Source organism: Amblyomma mixtum, chromosome 3 (genome assembly GCF_055824585.1).
Source record: "Amblyomma mixtum isolate Tamu chromosome 3, ASM5582458v1, whole genome shotgun sequence".
NCBI lineage: Eukaryota > Metazoa > Arthropoda > Arachnida > Ixodida > Ixodidae > Amblyomma > Amblyomma mixtum.
In genome coordinates, this window is record NC_143014.1 from 80,566,717 (window position 1) to 80,572,716 (window position 6,000).

Here is a 6,000-nt window from a genome sequence, read left to right on the forward strand (position 1 = left end):
CTCGGCGAAGTGGACCCGTCAGTACGAATTAGAGTTTGGTTTGGTTTAGGGGGTTTAACGTCCCAAAGCGACTAAGGCTATGAGAGACGCCGTAGTGGAGGGCTCCGGAAATTTCGACCACCTGGGGTTCTTTAACGTGCACTGACATCGCACAGTACACGGGCCTCTAGAATTTCTCCTCCAAAGAAATTCCAGCCGCCGCGGCCGGGTTCGAACCCGCGTCTTTTGGGTCCGCAGCCGAGCACCATAGCCACTGAGCCACCGCGGCGGCCTAGTACGAATTAGGACTACAAGTCGTTTTCACCGGCTGGGATCGTGACCTTTCTTGGTGCGTACTCAGTCTCAGTTTACTCATTGAAGTGTATTTTATGCTATTTTTGCGTTCGTAATGAAGAAATTCTAACGCATTTATCGGCACGTTATATTTTTACGCTCACTCGTTTGGCTGTTTTGCCAAACTCGCTGTTGTATTGAAACAAAGGCTGATGATGTATGCAACTGGCCTCTACTACCGAAATGTGTGCAGCGTTTGGATGGTGTGCCGAAGTGCGTGTGCAAGCACACTCCGCTCAGCACGACTGCCTTTTAGTGCTGCAAGGGCAACCTTTCACGCTTCATAGACTTGCGTCGGTAAAAGTGGCGTAAATTACTGGGTTTGTTTGTTGTGGTTGCTGTGCCATTCTCTTGTCACCTGTAAAAGTGAACAATTATGCTTTCTTTTGCAGCAACCCTGGCCTATTGGGCTCGGCTGAAGAGTATTGATGCCACCGCAGCTGTTAACAAGGGCGTCCGCAGAATTTTTTGCAGGGGGGGGCCCCATTGGTTGTTGGCGCCGGAGGGGGGGGGGGGTATATTCGTAGCAAAAAGGCACTATTTGCGGAGTAAATTTATTTATTTATATATAAATAAAAAAATAAGTAAAATACGCACATGTAAGAAAAATTACAAACAGCAAATTAAAGCGCGGCTAGGAGAGATACATTAAAGTTTATCAACGAAAAAACAATTAAAATTAATAAAAAATACAAAAAGATACTATCACTTCGTGGAGAAGAGTGCTCAGTCTTGCTGCATACGGGTTCTCGACTCACCCGGATTGATGACCAGCACACAGCACAATATGTTCACAAACACGCAACTACAGTCACTCAGTCAGTCTTCCTTGAACAGCAACTGTAGGCGCCTCGGATTTTTCTGGGCGAATTGTGTAATTACACGGGTGATAAATTCATTTCTGTGCTTCACTACACGCTCTCGGTGCATACTCATCATACACATTGAATGGAAAAACGGTTGAACGCATGGGCGTCCGGAGGGGGGGGCAAGGGGGGGCGGCTGCACCCCCCTGGAAAATCACTCCCTCGAACCGTGAGTGATGGCCGCACGCCAGGGGCCGTGGTGGGCTCAGCCAAAAGGGTAAAAGCAGCTCCGCTTCCACGCTTTGGGTCACATCTGCGAAATGCCGCGTCCGGGCACGCGTCTTTATGCCGTTTTCAAACCACGCCATCGTTAGCTTGTTGAAGGCCGACCTGTTGCAGACATACAGCGGCACCGGCGAGCATGTGTTTCAAGCCGTCTTGAAATGGGTGCCTGTTTCTTTGATCTCTAGACAGATAGCGACACGGAGGCAGACAGTGCACAGTGCATCTTGTTTTCGCCTTCGTTATGCCGGCCACCGATGAATTCTTCAGGAGGGAAAGACAAATCAGCCGTGTCCACCCCCGCTTTGTCGGGCTGCTCATGGGCAAGCGGGCGATCAGTTGGCGCCGCCGCCGCTCGCTGTGCCTCCGATCCACGGGAGAGCGCAGTGCGGTAGAAGCGCCGCTATCAGACTCTTTGGCAAAGGAGATTAGCATCTTTTGTTCACGGCGACGCAGTCTCCAGAGGCGCCCCCACACCAGCGTCCCTTGCGTCTTCTCCGAAAACCAGCGCCTTTGGTCAACGCAGCCCGATGGCGCCTGCCTGGCTCGCCTGTCACCTCTGGCTGGGCCTCAAATGACAACAGCGCCCGTGTACTGTGCGAGGTCAGTGCCCGGTAAAGAGACCCAGGTGGTCGACATTATCCGGAGCTCTGTACTACTCCGTTCCTCATAACCTGAGTCGTTTTGGGGCTCTGAACCCCATAAAAACACACAAAACAAATTTTCCTACCGGAGTGGCGAGTGTCCCTTCCCCTTGGAAGTCGCACGGAAGTAAGCCCTTGCACGTGTGCGCGCCTCTGTATTTGTGCTTCGGTGTTTTTAGTGGCCGTTTGTCAACGAAGCTGAGAACAACCAAGACAGTGGACGAGAAAACTACGAGCGGCGAGCAGTGTGCGTGCGGTTGCTCGACTGTGCGGATGCGCGAGCAAGATGGAGTGAGGTGTATGAAGCTGCGAGCGTGCATTTATCTTGTAAATAAGTTTTCGTTGTATGTATAGACATCTTTTGTTTTCAACGTGCGCGTTCAACCGTTTTTCCAATCAATGTGTGTGACGAGTGTGCACCGAGAGCGTGTAATGAAGCACAGAAATGAATTTATCACCCGTGTAATCACGCAATTCGCCCAGAAAAATCCGTGGAGTCTACAGTTGCTGTTCAAGGAAGACTGACTGAGTGACTGTAGTTGCGTGTTTGTGACCATATTGTGCTGTGTGCTGGTCATCAATCCGGGTGAGTCGAGAACCCGTATGCAGCAATACTGAGCACTCTTCTCCACGAAGTGACAGTATATTTTTGGATTTTTTATTAATTTTAATTGTTTCTTCGTTGATAAACTGCAATGTATCTCTCCTAGCCACACTTTAATTTGCTGTTTGTAATTTTTATTTCATGTGTGTATTTCACTTATTTTTTATTTATATATAAATAAATAAATTCATACCGCAAATAGTGCCTTTTTGCTACGAACATGCCCCCCCCCCCCTCCGGCGCCAACAACCAATGGGGCCCCCCCCTGCAAAAAATTCTGCGGACGCCCTTGGTTGAACGCGTACGTTGAAAACAAAAGACAACTATATATACAACAAAAACTTCTTTACAAGATAAATGCACGCTCGCCCCTTCATACACCTCGCTCCATCTTGCTCGCGCATCCGCACAGTCGAGCAACCGCACACACACTGCTCGCCGCTCGTCGTTTTCTCGTCCTCTGTCTTGGTTGTTCTGACCTTCGTTGACAACCGGCCACTAAAAACACCGAAGCACAAACACAGAGGCGCGCACACGTGCAAGGGCTTACTTGCCGCAATATCCCCGAATGCGCACTTTGGGGGGTGAAAGGAACGCCGCGCGACTTCCGAGGGGAAGGAACACTCGCCACTCCGGTCGGAAAATTTGTTGTTGTGTTTTTATGGGGTTCAGAGCCCCAAAACGCATCAGGCTATGAGGGACGGAGTAGTACAGAGTTCCGGATAATGTCGACCACCTGGGTCTGGGTCTTGTTGTGGACGGAGGGGCCCAGCGAGTTGTGGAGGGTCGTTCAGGGCAGCAGGTCCCGGCTCCAAAGGAAGATGGCGAACTCCATTTAGGAGGAAAGTGTACGGAAGGTTTATTCACATATTTACAAGCGTAAGAGAAGTGAGAGACCTGAGTGAGAGACCGAAGTGGGAGACTATTCTGCCGCATTCGTTGTCGACTTTTATACCCTTCTTCGTCCCCAAATTCCCTAGGTTGAGGACGCCCACGCCGGATTGGGAGGGGCCTATAACTTTTACCTCTGCGCACAAACACAACACCGCACCTAGGGTCACGCCCCTGTCACGTGTTGATTCCGAAGGAAAGAAGGCCGCCGTCGAGGCGTTGACTGCGGTAGGTGGTGGTTTCTGGCCAGCTGAAAGTCCCGCGGGTCACCGACATCTGTTGTTCCTCAGATGGCATCCGCCGCTCGAGGCCGGAACAAAGAGGTCAGGAAAAGGCCGGAAAGTGGTCCTTTGTCCTTGCAGATGTTCAAAATGATGCCCGCCAGCTCGTCGCGGTGCTTGGCACGCCAAAGAGCAAGCCCTTTGTCCCCGTGCACGCTCGCAGCAATTAGGGAAGATAACGTCGGTCTCCCCGCGGCGGCGGCGGCGACACTTGAAGACACTTCGGAAAGGCGGTCTGTTTTTGCTAAAACTTCAACCCCTTATTTATGGTTCTGTACTCCGACCGGGAAGGGCTCGGTGAATGGAATCAGCTGTCACCTGGGTCCCCTGTGTGGTCCATGACGGCAGGCTTGGGGCAACGGTCGCCGAGTAGAAAGCAGGTACTCTCAGCCACCCAGGAGACATAAGTGTGCCAGCTGCCTCCGCCGCTGCTTAGCCTTCGCCGTATCTTGCTTAACGACGACCCACGTTTGGTGGTAATTTCTCCCAGACGTGCGTTCTTCGATCCTGACACCGCATCTTGCTTCCCGATGACACACGTCGGGAAGTAGTCTTTCCAGGCCCATGTACTAGGACCTTAACAGTCTCTTTACCGTGCACTGACACGCACAGTACATGGGCGCTGTTGTGATTTGAGACCCAGCCAGAGGTTACAGGCGAGCCAGGCAGGCGCCATCGGTCTGCGTTGACCAAAGGCGCTGGTTTTCGGAGAAGACGCAAGAAACGCTGGTGTGGGGGCGCCTCTGGAGACTGCGTCGCCGTGAACAAAAGCAGCTAATCCCCTTTACCGAAGATTCTGAAAGCGGCGCTTCTACCGAACTGCGCTCTCCCGTGGATCGGAGGAGACAGCGAGCGGCGGCTGCGGCGCCAACCCACCGCCCGCTTGACCCTGAGCAGCCCGACAAAGCGGGGGTGGATACGGCTGATTTGTCCTTCCCTCCTGAAGAATTAATCGGTGGCCGGCGTACGAACGTATCCTGATTATAGCGAGCGACGAAGGCGAAAACAAGATGCTCTGTGCACTGTCTGCCTCCGTGCCGCTATCTCTCTAGAGATCAAAGAAACAGACACCGATCGTAAGAAGGCTCAAACACATGCTCGCCGGTGCCGCTGTATGTCTGCAACAGGTCGCCTTTTAGTAGAGCTAACGATGGCGTGGTTTGAAAACGGCGGAACGACGCCCGCCCGGACGCGGCATTTCGCAGATGTGACCCAAAGCGTGGAAGCGGGGCTGCTTTTACCCTTTTGGCTGAGCGCACCACGGCCCCTGGTGTGCGGCCATCACTCACGGTTCGAGTGAGTGATTTTCCAGGGGGGTGCAGCCGCCCCCCCTTGCCCCCCCCTCCGGACGCCCATGGCTGTTAACCTGACGATTATGCTCAACGAGAAGATTCAGTGAAAGCGCCGAGCGCAATAAAATACTGACGCACTAGGAAGTCATCTGCAGTGTTTTGGGCTCCCATGATGGCCATGCACTCGCTTACTGAACTGTATTTGAGCTAGCTGGAGTGCTTGGACGTCCCGACGACTCCATAGGGAAGTCTGTGGCTGGGCTGCAGTAGGTCTCTGTTCCATCTGGAATTGTAACAGGTGTCAGCTGCATCTTGTATTGCAGCTGGTTCCAGTCTGGAAATGTGTCTCTTAAAACAGTAGGACTGGAACCAGTTAGAAATTTTCACCTGGATATTGATCTATGTATAGTCATATTCTCTTTATATAGACGTCTAGGCTACGTAGACTGGGCGTACTTACATGTTCACAAATATCTGATAAATGTAGAGCGTGATGTCTGCAGTACGTACCTACAACGTGAACTGGACCCCAATTTTCATGTTGTAGGTACGTAGATTTTTCGTAAACGGTACTAATATGGATGTCTAATGGAGGTGTCTAATGTCCAGCGTAAATATCTTGCTGATGTCTATGGTACGTTTTATGGTTTACTGGGTAGCCTTGCTTACGTGAACCTATCTAGGTGGTGTTCCTTGTCAGCGGTGGTTTGAGTCAGAGAATCGAGCTGAGCAAGGCCAGCCCATCTCGACGACTCTGTTTACATGAAGTCGATACGAACGAGTCAGCTATCGCGGCGCGCATCGGCTCCGCGCTTCTGTTCTTTGCTGCAGAAAAATATATTCCAGAAGCGTGAAGAGGGTTAGGCA